Source organism: Strigops habroptila, chromosome 16, assembly GCF_004027225.2.
Source record: "Strigops habroptila isolate Jane chromosome 16, bStrHab1.2.pri, whole genome shotgun sequence".
NCBI classification, from domain to species: Eukaryota; Metazoa; Chordata; class Aves; order Psittaciformes; family Psittacidae; genus Strigops; species Strigops habroptila.
This window is the reverse complement of record NC_044292.2, coordinates 7252965-7269287: the sequence shown is the minus strand read 5'-3', so window position 1 is coordinate 7269287 and position 16323 is coordinate 7252965. Positions and strand designations below refer to the sequence as shown.

The following is a 16323-nucleotide window of genomic DNA, read 5'->3' as shown; positions in this document are numbered from 1 at the left end:
TCTTTGGACAAAGGATACCTTGAAATCGCAGTCCACCCCCCAGCCCAGAGTATGAGGTTTATTTTGCCAGGCAGCTATGAATCAGCTGTCACCACCAGCCACATGCCATGGGGAAAGAGCAGTAAAGGTTGGTCCCTAAATCAAAGCTGAACCTCCTGAAGCCACGAGCTAACCAGGAGCAGCTGTGCTGGAATTGCTCCTCGGCTCATACGTTATTCCCGGGAGGTTGTCGTGCGTCTTTGAAGCAACCCGTTAGTACTCAGGAAGGTGTGAGGCTGCACAATTCCCTCACTTGCTGTGCTTGGCTCACACAGAAGGCTTCACGCAGGCATGCCAGCTGCCACCAAAAGGTATAAAACGGCCTCCTCTTCTCCTTTCTCCCAAGCAGCAGCACATTAGGAGCCAAAGGCAGAGCTGTGGGAAACAGGAATTGGGGGCAGGTTGTGTCACTGAGCTAGCAAACCATGGTGTGTGCCTGGAGCAGCTTCACTGGCTGGCGCAGCCAAGACCCAGACCTGGCCCATGGACCACATGTTCCTGAAATCACTGCCCTGCATCAATCATTTTCCGCTACAGCATCAGTCCTGCCTTGAGCTTTATGTTTCCTGACAAACCCAAAACTCAGTTCAAGTTCACTGAAAGGTCTGAAATTCTTTCAGTGAAACCAGGATGGGGTTTGAGCATGAAAAGGGCCAGGTTACCACTTCCCACAGAAGCCACGCAAAACACACAGATCCTTCATGCTTCTCATAGGGAATCCAGTCAAAGCATGTCATTCTGGCTAAAGCCTTAGGGCTGTCCAAACCCCACAGTTCAAATCCAACCTGAGGTCTGTTAGCCCTCACTTGATCTTGGATATTGCACATTTTCCCACAGGACAAGGCTGGGGAAGGAAAGAACACAGAGCTGCATGTGGACAACTGAAAATAGAGGATAACCCTGGCTGGAGCGTGCACAGTGCTCCGCTTGCTTCTCTCTGTAGATTCCCTGCACACCCTGGAAACCAAGTATGGGTCGCCTGGAATTGCACCCACAGGCTCTACCTATACTTGATTTCCAAGATCATGCACAGCTGACGTCAAGGAGCTCACAGGAACCTGTTCCTTGAGAACAGCTTCTTCTTATCCTTAGTTTTACTTGTCCATTACTCTGCCCCCACCAGAAACTAAGAGCACAGGCACATTTCCATTCAGACTTCAGTTATCACCTCACTTTTCCAGCTCTGCTCCCTCTAGGCAGTGATCCCTATGGGTGGTAGCTGCAGTAGCTGATATCCACGTTCATTATCTGCCCACCTCTGCAGTACCCAGGCAAGCCAGAAACAACCCTCAGTCCTGTGATAAAATCACCACTGACCTGTATGATCCTTCCCAGATACAGCCTAACCTTCGAACGTTCAGAGAAGCAGCCCATGACTTGTGAAGTGGGCTGTGGTATGAAAAGAAACACATCATTTTAGTTAAAGTGAAAGAAAAAATTAAAATCTATCCATGTTTTTAAGCAGCTTTGCAGAGCAATACTTAGAAAGTTCAGTCACACCCAACTAATCACCGTGTTTCGCATGAAACTAAATGCATTCGCCCTGGAAGAATTTCATACAGCTCTTTAGCCTTGTGCCTGAGCAAGAGCTGTTTTAAACATATTCCCAGTCCCCAGCTGAGTCCAAATCCCTCCCAACATCAGCAAGGGCAGTGACCAACTCTCCTCTGCATCATGCCTCTGTGCTATCCAGCTCTGCTCACCTGCACTCACCATCCTCCCGGCACTGGAATGGCTCAGAAGTGTCCTTTTAAATGCATCAACGTGCTGCTCACATGCACAGGCAGAACTGACTGACCTCTTTCTGAAGAATCTGCATCGTTGCGATGGGATTTGGAATTACAGGTAAGCCTGGCTTAATGGAAGAGCTCAGAGCCTCAGGAGCGAGGCTGAGCATGATGGGGGTGGTACCCATCCTGCAGCAACCTCTGGCATTCACAAACTCACTTTGACACCTTTTGCTAGGAAAGGCTTGAAATAAAACCTGCAGATATTCCTAGTCTTTACGAGAATCCCCATGTCATTTTAAGGAAAAGAGAATTCCAGCACATCTGGTATTTTATTTATGGAGGTTACACATTCCCACATGAAAGCAACCATCCACTTAAACCGATAACAAAACCCCCACTTTTCCATCTGCCTTTGGGCTAAGAGACCATTAATATTCACAGCCTATTGTCAAGCAACTTTACAATGTCTTGTAAAAAGGCCTGAAGGAAGCTTAAATGCCAAGAGGCCCCAGTTTTGGAGCATCTGGCTTTCCCTGGAACAATGGCTGTCCCTTTCCAGCACACCGAGAAAACCCACCGTGAAGTGACAGAGTCATCTCCCAGCTCAGAAGCACACACATCAGCTCAGTTCTGGGGACTCAGGGCAGAGAATGTGACCCCTGACAGAAAAAGGCATGTCTTTGTACATTATTCTGATGACCCACAGGAGGTCAGTGCACTCCAGGCCACACAAATCATCTCGGCTATTTGCAATTCCCTAGAAAGGAGGACCAGGGTCTTTGGTGCCAATATGCCAGCCTCATCCTCAGCCAGGTGAAGTTTTTGTGTGGCTTAATTTCCCTTCATTGAGTAAAACCACCAATGTGGCAGGTGAGAGGAGCTGGCAAGAGACAGCTCCATTGCCAACTCTCCCCAGCTGAGGATGGCAGAGCTGGGAAGTGCTGCGGTGGGAAAGCTGGATGAGCATCACCTCCTCTCCCAGGAGGGAGGGCAGATCGGCCATCGTTCTCTGCAGCTGGGCTAGATCAGCAAATGGAGCACCAGGAAGGCACGACCGTGGGATTTGGGCTGGGAATGGGACGGTGCCAGCACCAAATTCCCTCTGGGAATTAGAAAATAACGATCAGAATTTAGGCTGTGATTCTCATCGTGACTTCTCTGCAGAGCCAAAAGCTTCCACTGTGCGGGTGGGTTTGACTCTCTTTGCTTTCTCCCGTCCTTTATGGCCATCTTTTTCCTCCCTTCAGCATCCGAGGAGGCTCTGGCGCTGCCGGGACTTTTCCCACGAGCCGCAAGAGGGACCCAGACGCTGCCGGCGCTTTGCCAACAGCGGGATGCTGCACCTCGGCCGAGGGGGAGCAAGCGAGAAGCAGAACCTCAACTACAAACAGCCCAGGCTGTGCTGCTGCCTTCATTCTTGTTCCTCCTGCTTTCGGCAGCCCATTTCCCCACCTTGGATAGAGCAAGTAGATTGGATTCATTCCCAATGTGCAGGGAATCCTCTGTGCTGCTGGGACTCTTCCTTCTGCGCATTTCCTAAGGCTGCTGCAGTGACTCTCCTTGCACAGCTGAGACATCCCTGGCGGGTCTCAGCAACTCACAACCTCACAGCCACTTGCCCACCAACAGCTAAGTACTGGCAGCTCCCTCCACTTGTTCTTCACTTAAACACATCCTTTATTATAAACACAGGGGAGTGTATCTCTGAGATGGGCTGCACACTCCAAGCAAGACAGCTGTACGGCTTCCACGCTCCTCCCTGCGGACCATCATCCCCAGAAAAACAGAACTCCCTATCTGTAAGATGCAAAGTTCACATCCTCAGCTGGCTCAGCCCCAAATACCTCTCTTTCAGCGATGCTGACCCGATGTGAACACAGACAATCATCTGGCAGGATGAGGTGTAACCGGGTGCCGGACACTCCTGCTCCCTGATGCTCCAGAGAACGGTCTCATTTGCCTGGTTCCAGTGCATTCCCTCTGGCTACAAGAGAGATCCAATGCCAATCTTGGCTTCAGGAATGCTGCTTATTGCACTGAATAGGTCAGTAGAAGAGTGATTTCAATTCTTGGTTTCAGAAACTGTCTGTCCAATTTGCCAGCCCTGGGACAACAACCATCGGCTGCTGCGTGGCCGATCTGTCTGCTGCTATCTAATGAGAAACAGCATCACTGCCTTTTCCCATCATCATCTTTTCCCTTTTTTTACTAAAAGGATCTTTAACTGCCTAATTATTATTACTGCAGAGGGAGAATTTCCATTTCCTGAGCATTTCAGATCCTGAGACCTGCCTTCTTCCTCTTCAGCACACACAATTGCAAGCAAGCACAAGCTGGCCACGCAGGGAACTTCACAGCAAACTCCAGGTCAGATGAGCACAAGACTGAAACTTCATGTTTAGCATTTACAAGACCAGAAGCCCTTCGTCAAGCACTGCTGGCAGGGCAGCCCCATACCCAGACTGCACATTTAGGTTTCATAAATACCTTCTGAAGGTGGTTTCTTGAAAAGAATTCTCCCAAAGTACATAAAACCTGTGAAATCTGGTTTTCCAACAGAATCCACACTAACATGTGTCATATTGCATACATACACATATATATAACTTCTATCTGCATTTCTCTCCAAAAAAAACTCTATAAGCTTTAAAAAAGCCTTTTTTTCCCCCTTTATTTGATAGGGAAGTGACCTCTCATAAGCCAAAACAATAAACAAAAGTAACTTCATTCTGTTTCATCAAAAAAATATCAAAAAGAAACCTGTTAGAGTTTATACAGATTAAAAATGGTTAAAATTGGGATAATTTTCCCTAATTCCAAAGGGATAACTCTGCAGCTCTTGGATGGGAAGAATTCTCACCGCAGTGGAAGGGTGAGGCAGGCTCTGGAGGATCTGCTCCTGAGCGGAGCAGAGAGGCTCTATCCCCTCCCTCTGGCCGCAGTGCAATGGAACGGACTCACAGCGGTTCGGGAGGCTTATGTATTTTGCCATCTTTCCACAATTCCTAACCAGATTCTCATCCTTTCCCACCTCACCATCTATAAGCTCAATCTCTTTCCAGGGACTATATCAAATGCTCAGACAGCCTCAGACTGCCTCCTCCTGCTCTGCAGTACCAGAGCCGTAATAGATCAGCCAGGAACGGCAGGAAATTGCTCTTTCCTCTTTTTTTCCCCCAAAAGAGAGCTCAGCCTTTCAGAAGAACATGCCTGATGGGATCTGCCGTGGTCTGCAGGGAGCAGATTATCTTTCACAGCTCTGTAGCTTCCTGCAGTGCTCAGATAAAACTTACTCAGTGCAATGTTCATTGCTATCCACAGGCTTTTTTGTTCACCCATCATTTCTTCTGTAAGTTTCTATCTAAACTGACATCATCTGCACTTTGCTGCTCACTTACATGTACTTTCTTAAACACTTTTGATGTATCTGGTCTTTCCTAACTCTTTGTTTATCACAGTCATTATCTCATAAGCTACAGAGCACAGGCGGTGTCTGGTATGATGGGAAGGGCAGGTCATTTCTGTGATGCTTGTTAAGACATGCTAAGGTAGGAAACACAACAGTGAGCATAAAGGTTCACACATGTACATGCACATACATCTGTATTTATGTGCACTGTCTGTTTTAAGCCAAGGCTTGGACAGTTCCAGGAGCAAGAGACTGGGGACCACAGGTTCATGTTATCACAGTGGTGTCATTCCCACACATACCAACCATGTACGTGCAATCTGAAATCCCCTGTTTAGCAAGACCAACCTTTCCAGAGAGATTGCAATATCATTTTTGGCTCCTGTTAAACTTCTCACAGATATAAATATGTGAGATGGCCACATTACATGTAATCAATACCATAGTTAGGGCTTTTTTGAACTTCAAGCTGCATAAGGCAGTGCGTTGACCTACATTGACCATAAACTTTGCAGGTCTACTTAAACTTGACTCCTGGGCATGATGGGCTGTGCCATGGAAAGCTCCAAAGGATTGTGTCTACTCTTTAAGGTGATTATTTATTTAAAGAAGAGGAACATTAAGCTCCAATACTTCAGTGGTTCAGTTCAGGTAAAACATGACAGAGCTACATTTGGTTCATTGCCTTTTCAAGCTGCTCGGCCTCCTCCAAAACAAGCTCTTCCCAGTGAAACAGTGACCAAGGGCTTCACAGCCGGGATCTTCCCTCACCAAGGCTGCCCTCCCGCTCTCAAGACCTGCTCCTGCTGAAGTCAGAGGCAGCAGCCTGACTAGTCTCGGCGAGAGTAACCTTAGACTCTGCGCTTCTGCCATAAAACCTTATGGACTATAAATATCTCTCCATAGTGGAGAGAATTCTTTTTTGACACATTATATATAATGGATGCAATATAAAAATATACTGCTCTTGGCAGGCTTTCCAAGGCTTCCCTTCGGGAGCTCTGCAAACGGGCTGGTGTTTGATGGGGTTTTTTCCCTACTCCATAGCCAAAACTGCATTTCATGGAAAGGCGGGGAGATGGCTCTCCTGGGAAAGAACCTGTATTCCTCTTACGAAGAAGCTGAAGAGGCGTCCTTCAAAGTTTCCAGACCTCTGAAGTGACCTCAGCTCCATGAGCTCACGGATGTGTTTGCCAGGGCTGAGCTATGAAGGTGTGAACGTAAGCAGTGGGTTTGTGCTGTTAATTGCTTCTCATGCCAGGGTGAAGCTCTGTGCTCACCAGGCAGCAGTGACCTTCAGCTGTGTGTCCCCATGGTGTGTTGCCTCTGAACAGACCCCAGTTAAACCTCCTGCTCCCACAGCAAAGCATCCAGGCTAGGCCAGACTTAGTGCCACACATCTGAGGAGGTGAGGCAATGAGCAAGCCCAGGGCTTTGCTCTCACCATCAGCACTGCCCTGATCCAAAGCCAGTGAGATCCACACAGAATCAAGTTAGAAATGATCCAAATCTAGTGGAAGGGTTTAAAAGAAACACTGGTGCAACAGGCTGAGCTGTAAAAAGTCCAGACAGGGGCTGGAAATGAGTGAGCTGGTCTGAGTGTCAGACACACCTGCACTGGGAGGCAGGAGATCTGGGCTCCAGACACATCCCAGCCTCACTGCCTCGCTTTCCCGTGGCCAAGGCACATAACCTGCCGCTCTGGTCTCTCCAGCTAAAACATCAAAAGATGTTTTAGACTACCTCACGAGTCCTTCTAGCTGAGGTGCTTCATGCACCCGAGTCTGTCCATGGCTTTATTAGCTGCTACAGGGATGTGACAGAGCTGCTCATGTGTGGAAAGCACCCTCCTGGGATGTGAGGTCAACACTTGTCTCTTAGCAGAAGACTAACCAGGATAAAGAAATCACAGTTCTCTCATCCAAAGAAGGAACAAAGCGTTGACATCAATGTAATTATTCCTATTGCCTCCACAAATGACAGCCCCAGTGCAGGTACCAGGGAAATACACCGGCTGGTGTTTACGACGATGTTGCAAAGTGGGTGGAGGCAAGTGAATTTCAAGAGAAATGTTTTGTGTGAACAAACAAGGTGCAGGTGTAAGTTAGCAAAGCCCCAGCTATCACTATAAACAAACCGCAGCCAGACAAAGGAGAAGGCTCTGCTTCCAAAGTAAGAAATGAGAGGTACAGGCACAAGAAGAATTGGTTTGACATTCAGACATTTCACCACTCAGGTTTAAACTGAATGGAACCCTAAACCCAAGCACCTTTCAAAGCTCTGAAGCATTGCCTATCAGCTGCTCCTTCCAGCAAACTTCCATTTTTTGTCTGGAACAGAGTCAGAAGTGCTCAAAGACCATAAAGCAGGCTGTGACCTCGGGTAGAAAGGTTATAACCAGAAGGGTCAGTGATCACAGTTGTTCTTTGCCCAGTCTTTCTAGGCACTTGGCAGCATTTTGACCGTTCAACGCTAACACAGAGGGGACCTCTCCCTTGGGACTTGCTCACTCAGCTCCTGATGCACAACGGGCAGTACATGTCTTACTCCGAACTGGCAAGGCCCTGGGAAAATAGAATCCTCTCCTAGTCTCTTTGTCTCCATATAATTAAGTTCAATATGACAAAGAATCCAAGGGGGGAAGCATTTTGTAAGGTTCTCAAGAGCTGCAGTAACATTTTTGTTCTGCGTTAAACTATTGATCACTGATCACATCCTTTATATTTCACTACAAAAGCCACTCACGTCCCCAGATGCACAATAGGTGTCAAGAGTAAGAACCTTGAAAAATACATTGAAAATGTTACAATAGCAAATGGCTTGTTTATGCCATAATTGGTATTAGGCAATTAATGGTGGGACGAAACATCACATTGCTTCTGCAAACAAAAAGCAATGCTGTTTAAAGACCGTTTAATGAGCACGTTTTATGTTGTCCTCAGCAAGTTCACTGCCAAGCCACAAAAGACATTTATACACACTTCCTTTTGTCTCTAATGAAAGGGTCATTGCTACTGGCTTCTTGTTACATTCACAAGTTAAAAAAAGAAGACAGTAAAAAGCACAAATACAATGTTTTAAACTTGAAATTCACCTTCTTGAAGGAGTTTAAGTTCAAAGCTGTTTGCTTGACAGGGACATTCAGTGCTGTGCAGGCCATCAGAATGAGAGGTGAACCAAATCAGAACCAAACACCTCCATGAGGAAAGATAGAGCTCAGTGACCGCCTGCCCCAGAGATCTATTGTACACCTCTGGTACCCAGATACTCCAAATATTTGGCATTCCAAAGTCTTCACTATTAATGAGGTGAGATCCTGAGCAACTAGGAAAAACTAAGGTGGAAATAACGTATTTATTTGCTAGGAATAAGTATTCCTCTGTGCAGTTCAGGGCAGTTTCCCAGACCGCAATGGAGGGGGATAACACCTAAATCATTTTAAATCAGAACAATTAGCTGATCTGCTGTTTCCCAAACCCCATTTTCTACATCTGTTTCTCCTACACATTTCAAACACCACCGCTCTCCACCAGCACATTCAAAAAGGTCCAAGCCAATGCACTGCACAGGAATGACGCTGCACTTCCAGCTACGGAAAGTTCCAGTACCTCAGAATGGGAAATGTTGGTACAGACATCTCCAAGAACTTCCCTTGTGGGAGACCTGAGTCTTTCTTTCCCTGTAAGTAAATTCCCAAAGTAAGTCAGTGGCAAGGTTTTCCTTCTGATGAACCTTTTGTCTAGGTTTGAAATAAAATGACCTTACAAACCTTTTCAAGAAAATAGTTTTCTGAAGCATTGTGTCTGGGAAACACACACAGGAAGGAAGAAGCTGCAAAAGACTTAGAAAGTGGGGTATTCCCAGAACTAATTAGTAAATAAACTAAGAAACTAACTAAGTGTGCTATGGAAATGTATCAAACACCATGTATGAAGTCTCGCAGAAACCTCAGCTCCCTTCCAATGAACAGCCTGTGTAAAGTATGAGTATTTTGATAATGGATTGGGGATAATGATATTATCCCCAAATCTGCCATGGTGCATTCTGCATTCATACTGTCTGCACGCCTTAGTGGTCTCTTTTTAGCCATTTCTGCAGTTTAAAAATGTGTGTTTTTAAAGAGCATATCCTGTTACACTGGAGACTGTAAAGTGAAAAGCCATGTCTTATTCTCACATAAGCACAAAAACATCTCTGGCATTCCTTCACTGAAATCCTTGGAGTTTTCTAGGCATTCATTTTACAAGTTAAAAGCAGAATATAATTTTCCGGGCAAGTTTATCAAGGCAAAGCATAACAGAGCTCCTGAACAAATACAAATCACAACACATTATCTGCCTTTTCCACTTGTGATTGGTTTGGGCTGCTCAAGCCCATTATTTATCAGTTAAATAGAAGCCTGATAACATCTGAGATACCAGTAAATTGTGGGAATTCAAGCTCCTCACGATGAAATGTACAGCAGAGGAAGTGATGGACAATTTGCAGCTGGTAAAAAGAGGTATCCTCTAATGACATACATCTGGCCTCCATTATCTCAGCATCTGCTGTACTGAAACCCAACTCGCCTCACGGAACACAGTGGTATGCTGAGGAAAGGCACCATATCCCCTGGATTCTCTTCAACAGCTTAAGACCCACCCGTCTCCTTTATCCACTGCACACCATTCCATTAAAGCAGTGAAAGGCACCCGGCATCTTACCCATCACTCATGTTTATTACACAGGGCTGCATTATTTTGGCTCTTTGATCTCCAATGATTAGACCAGGACCACGACTCAGCATGACTGACTTCCATTATCATCAATTCAAAACAAGTGCTTTGGACCTCTGGTAATGATCTATCCCATCTTTAAGCAAGCACTTAAATCTCTAAAGAAAAAGAATCCCTATTTTAATTGGCAAATATGGGGGTTTCTACTTCTTTGTTGTCACTGTTCGTTTCTATTGTCCGCAGTGGTCCCACCTCAAATTAGTGCGGTAAGTTATAAGTCGCTGCCACCTACAAGACCTCTTTGTGAAGCCTGGATGGAGGCATCTGAGCAAGGCAGATGCACTTAGAAGGGTGAAAAACATCCACTGCAAAACTACCAACAGCCCCTGCCTGTGCGCAGCCAGAGCTGAGCCAGCCGGACAATGACATGCACAGGGATGTAATGGCAAAAACCAACAGCAATGAGCGTGTCCTAAACGCTGCAGCACGCCAGGCTTTTCAGCTAGTGATCCAGCATAAAGGGAAAGCAAAACAACAAGATGTTACTCAAGAGAGCAGCTAAAGGCCAGCAGCCCCAGTGTCTAGCCTGTGTGAGACAGCCCATGGAGGAGAAGGGAGCTTGGTGGGACGTCTTGGCACCGCCATACGGGGCCGCCTGCTGCTCTGGGGTTGAGTGGAGGGCTTCCAGATTCAACTGAGGGTTTATTAGCTTGGGGAGGCAGGAAGACAGACAGTTAATATGCATTCATATACAGCAAACTAGAAACACTTGCTGGCCTTCAAATCAGCTTGGCTGGTTTATAGAGACAGAGGGTCTAACCCCCTTATATTCACATTTTAAAGGGGTTACAGAGGCCCCATGAACATTGAATTATGCAAAGGCAAACTGTCTACACAGCCATACACAGCACGCGTCCGTGTGTGCACGTGGAGCCACTTGGCTTTGGCGAAGCGTGAGTCTGGGTGTGCCAGAAGGGTCTGTGTCTCATGTATGGCCAGGATGATAAAGACTCCCCAGTCAGGGAGATAGTCACTGCATTGCAAATCACTTCCATGTTTCCAGTGAGGGGACTGTTAAAATGCAATATGCATTCTTAAATACCAGCTGGTGGTATTAATATAATATAAACCACATATATAGTATGATATCCTACTGTTCATACACCTGCATACACATACTTATGCACAACAGTATTAATTGAAAATCATAATGTAGCTGTAACTAGAACACAAGCTAAGCCCATGGGAAAGCTGAGGATAAAAGAGCTGCAAAGGTGCAAACTCCCTGAGCTTGGTCTTTGAAGCTGGTGCCACAGTCCCAGGAGAAGGAGGATTCCCATTCTTCATAGTGCCATTTTTCACCTGAATTTTGTAACATACCTTACAGTAAAAAGTGACTGTAACAAACCCCTTTGCTGGCTGGTGCCACCCTTGATGTCAGGGTGTCAGTGGGAGGTTTTCCTCCTCCTCTGCTATCAACCAACTTAGTTTGGGTTAAGGCTGCACAGAAGAGCAAGCTTGTGCCCCAGGAAAAGACCTGCATTGCACAAGAGGAATGCTCAAGCACTTGAACTTGGATCAAGGCTATACAGAAAGTGTCCTCCCTTTCTCACATAACTCTCGTTACCTAAACCTCTGGAGCGGGAATCCTCTGAGCACCTTCCTGGAAAAAAAAGAAGTATTTGTAATGACTGGAATCTCGCCATATGTTTTCTTGAATTATCACACAAGTTCTACAGTAGCGCTGAGACCAAAGGAGAGGAAACAGACTGAAACACAACAAATGAAGCAAAAAATGAAAGGAAAACCTGTGGCTAAGGTGGAGATAAGGACTTTCAGAGGCTAGTCAAAAGATGTTATCACCTGCTAGAGAACACTGCTGCAAAAAATGCCTTGGAGAAGGCAGCACATAATGAGTAAGAAAATATTTTCTCCAACCTTTCCAAACCCAGAAATTGGAAGCACAACATTCCAATGATTTATTACAGACCGTGCTATGTATGTAAGCATGAATTAATTCTGAAAATCCCAGGAAGGTTTTACAGCAATGCTTATCTTTTCTACTTTGGCCTCCACTCCTCATTTCACTCACTAAACCCCCTGTTTTGGTTGGAACCTGTTCTCTTGTGCCTACGGCCAGTGTGGATCCTGCACCGCCAATTTTCACGAGATCCCCAGAAAACAAGGGAAGATTAGGTTAACAGTTGGACTTGATGATCTTAGAAGTGTTTTCCAACCTAAACAATTCCATGGCTATTGCAGGTCCTGAGCATTAAGCTGCCTTGGGTCACCTCTCTTCCATTGCATACACAGCCAAACGCAAAAGGGAGAGTGGCCAAGCACAAGCAGACAGAAGAGGCACATCTCAGCCGTGTCTCCAGAAACGGTCCTTCCGTAGACTGGCCCAGTCCATGGTTTGTTATCAGGCTGTCTTTTCAAGGAGCCAGCCAGCTGAGTGAGCAGTTGTAAGCTTGGATGGCCCTTGGCTACCTGACCTGGGGGATGATCTCGTCCTCTCCAGTAATGGTCCAAGGATTCAGCATTAATTCAGTCTACTTGGCATTCAGGTATCAAATTCTTCTTATTGCCAATTACACGATGGGATCCCAGTGCTCCTTTGTTAGACTGGAGTATTTTTCATTGCTTGGAAAACAATCTGTTCCCCTATATAAATATCCCTTGTCTCAGCTCCGTGCTCCGTTACTTTCAACAGATGGTTTAGGAGAAGAAAATACTTAGGGTAGGCTACACAGGTCCCTAAACGTAAAGCTCTTCGGACCCCTGTCAGCTCCAAGAGCTGCTTTGCAAACACAACCTCCCCTTTTTAATTGGTCACAGCCGGCTGCAAACATTCCCGGAAATCCTTGCAGGGAGATTAGCGCGGAGCCGACATTCTGCCATGGTGCTGGCACTGCAGTAATGAAGGAGGCGATCACGGGAGGTGCTGGGGAGTTTCAATCCTCACTAAAGGGAAACAAACCCCATGTGTCACTTTGAAGATGGCATCCAGCACCTCACAGGTAGGAATCCCTCAGAACAAAGTGGAGATGTGGTCTTCTCTGCATGGCACAATAGGAATTCCCTTCCAAGCTTTTCTTATCCCTGACAGACCTTAATGCAGGAGCAGTAAAGAACGACATGGAAATTTCAAACCCGTGCAACGTCAGCAAGAGGATTCCTCTCTCATTTGTTTGCCAAAACCCCTTAGCAAAGAGCTGCAATTCATCTAAAGGACTTAAGCCATACATTTTTCTTCCACCGAACTCAATCACCTCTTTTAAATGATAATGAAATCCTTAATTCTTGAGTTCAACCCAAGGAAAGCTTGAAGAGGACAAGAAAGCCGTGTTTCAAATCCAGTAAAGCCCTGAAGATTTTAGTCTCTTTTTCACCCACTATCATGTTCCTTTAAACAAGCATGTCAGTAATATCTTTGCCTGTGCATACACCACATCACTCATCGACGATGCTGGACAAAGTTGGACGACTTTAAACGTGAGTGCACATCCAAAGGGCTGTTCGCTGTACTCCAGTTAACCTTTAGAAACTCAAATCATATGAACTATGAAGTTATTGATAGAGTAATTGCCCTGCATTTATGTCCAGGTTTCTAACCAGAGATTGTGCCAGGAAGCTCATGACGAATGCTGTGTTGTGCGTCCTGTTGAGGGACCTTGGGCCCCAGGCTCCCTGGCAGATGGAAGCTCAAGGAAGCTCATTTCTCAGGTACGACCCCAGCTATTCCTCCAGCTTCAGCACCTTTCCTCTTCCCTTCAAGACTCACTTCACAAAAGACTTCTTCTTTTTAACTGAATAAGCCCCTACATACACTTGGCTTGTTTCCTTTCACTAACTTCTTCAAAGAGCTCAGTGCTACCTGTTTGCCAGCTATTAAATACCTCACGTTTGGCTGATGGACAAGCAGATAGCGCAGGACGAAGCAGAGTGCTGCACAAGCTGCCCTTGTTCCACTGCCTTCCTGAGCCAAAAAGAGGGAGAATCCCAGCAGGCAGAGCTGCAGGCAGTGCCATGTACTGGCAGAAATCTCCTCCGGGCACAGGCTCTTCTCCCCTCCCCAGCAGAAGGCTAAACCCTTGCATCAGGAGACTGTTTATAAAGTATTCAGACTTGCTGGCTGTTGGAGAAGTGCTCTACTTAATTTAGCCCTGGAATTATTAAAAGTGTATTCTCTCCAATAAACTGACAGCTGAAAAAGCATTGGCACTATTTAATCCCACAAATATAGGTTTTAAATCGGCGTCGTGAACTTTAAACCCATGAAACACCAAACACAATATCTTGCTACTGTTGTTCTGAAATCAGGACTCCTTGGACCAGGGAAGTCACCTGAGTCGAACCAAGCATTGTCACCCGTGCATGCTCGCTGGTGGCATATTTCCATCTTGGAAAGAGGCAGCTGGCTTTTGGAACCGAGTCTACAAGGTGTTTTCCTTTTATCCTTTTCCTCCAAACACAAAACCTTTCGCATTCCAACTCTGTGTGCTTTGCAGGCCCGTGTCTCTCTTTGGATATCACCTCCAGCCCCAAGGCTGCTGCAAACCCCTCTCTCCCACCCCTCTGCCCAAGCAGCCTGTGCTCTAACACACTGCAAAGGCTTCAACTGAACAGCTCCAGAGATTAGCAGGAGAAATAGGGTCGTTAGTCAATCAAACAACACGGAGGGCATGTCAAATGCTTGTGTAAATGAGGGCAGTGCTATAAAAGAAAGAGACAATAATGGTCTCCTGAAGCGGTGACAAAGCCATTTCAGCTGGCCTTGCAAAAGCAGACACTAATCACGGGCCCTGCTTGCTTACAGTTGACCTCTCCTTTGTGCACAGCTAAAGAAGATTTGGGCTGGCCAATCCTTCAAAACGCAGCCGGGCTAATTAGGAAGGGTCCCGTCCCTGCAGCAACGTTCCCACAGGGAGCCCCCAAAGCCTGAGTGTTGCTGAAACGATCCACTCCGCCGGGAAGGGTTCAATAAGCAAACGCTGAAGCCGAGCAGCTGATTTGCAGTGCGAGAGGCAAACAACAAGGTTTATGCTCCCCATCCCTACCATGAACGTTCCCCGCCCCGGTGAGCCAACGTCTCGGGCACCACCAGGGCCACTCCACTGCCTGGGAATGCCGAGTTCAACACAACCAGACTCCAAAGCCTCGGGTGGTCTGAGGAGCCCTTGGGAAGGCAGGGCAGGCTTGGAGCAGAGCCCAGGCTTTCCAGCACCCTCTCCCTCCCAGCAACCAGCCCTGTGCAGAAAGGTCATTTACATCCAAGCTCAAAGACGGGAGCTCCTAAAGAGAGCCTCAGCCCAACCCAAACCTCAAACACTCCATTTACAACCCTTTCATCTACCAGACATGGAAGATAACCAAGGAGTTTGGGACAACCCAGCTGCTTCTTCTGTTCAGAAACAGTCTCTGCAGTCACTGTAATATCGTCCAGCTCAACCTCCTCTTTTTTGCTCCACTCATGGCAGGTTGGCAATGCCAAATTGTAGGGGGGGGGAGATAAATCCCCACAGTGACAGCCCTTTACAGGATCAAAAAGCCACCGAGAGGCAACAGAAAAGGTGTTGAAACCTGGACGGGTAAACAAGATGTAGTGCAGACCTTCCTAAAAGAGCTCTTGTGGCCCTATCAAGAGGTCTGCCTTCATAGTGAGAGGATTCAGTGCAGATGGACAGTGCTCAAATATTATCACTTTCAGCAGCTTGGGAGTCCAGGAAGGACAACATCTCACCCCTGGAAGCCAGACTGATGGGGTACTGCCTGCTCGCCAGCCAGGGTAAGCCCAGGATTGCTGCTGCTCTAGGCTGGCCAGTAAAAATATCCCATGCTGAAAGGTATGATAAGAGCCTGGCCAGAACAGAGCATGTCCTGCCTTTAAAACAAACACATCCCTATTTCCTCCAGGAAAGAAAAAGTGATACCACTAAGATCAGACACAGAGATTTCTGGAAGATGGATGACACCGTGGAATATCACCGTGGAGCAACTCCATTCCCTCTGGGTTATTTTCACACTGTTTATTAAACAGCCTCTTTACCAAAGAGCCCTGATTCACCCCAGTAAATGCTGCACAGCTCTGTTTTGGTGAGCTATTTCTCAAGAAGGTATCACCATCTCCAGTACCAAGATAGCTTCTTTTAGAGGTGGCAGGTAAGGAAAAATGTTTCATGATTAACCATTATGTGCCTTTCCCCAAAGCTTTCTCTGCAGCTGCCTCCCATCATTAAAACCCAGCACAAATGCTGGCTGACCACCACAGAAGTCAACCACCCTGAGTACTTCAAGCAGTGAAGGAGAAGATGGGAATGCAGACAGCTAGGTTTCCTCCAGAAATGTGTTGAAAAAGTATTTACCAAGAAAAATCATCTACAGGAGTCAGTAAGAAATGAAGATGAAGGGAAAGGATGAGTTTGTGGCT

The 16323-nt window shown here is 46.5% G+C and overlaps 1 protein-coding gene across 1 annotated transcript in view; it reads right to left on the bottom strand.

Annotated features, from left to right (window-relative positions):
* MEGF6 (multiple EGF like domains 6) overlaps positions 1-16323 on the bottom strand; it is an 82727-nt gene that overhangs the window by 52296 nt on the left and 14108 nt on the right. The gene's annotated exons all lie outside the window — the stretch shown is intronic.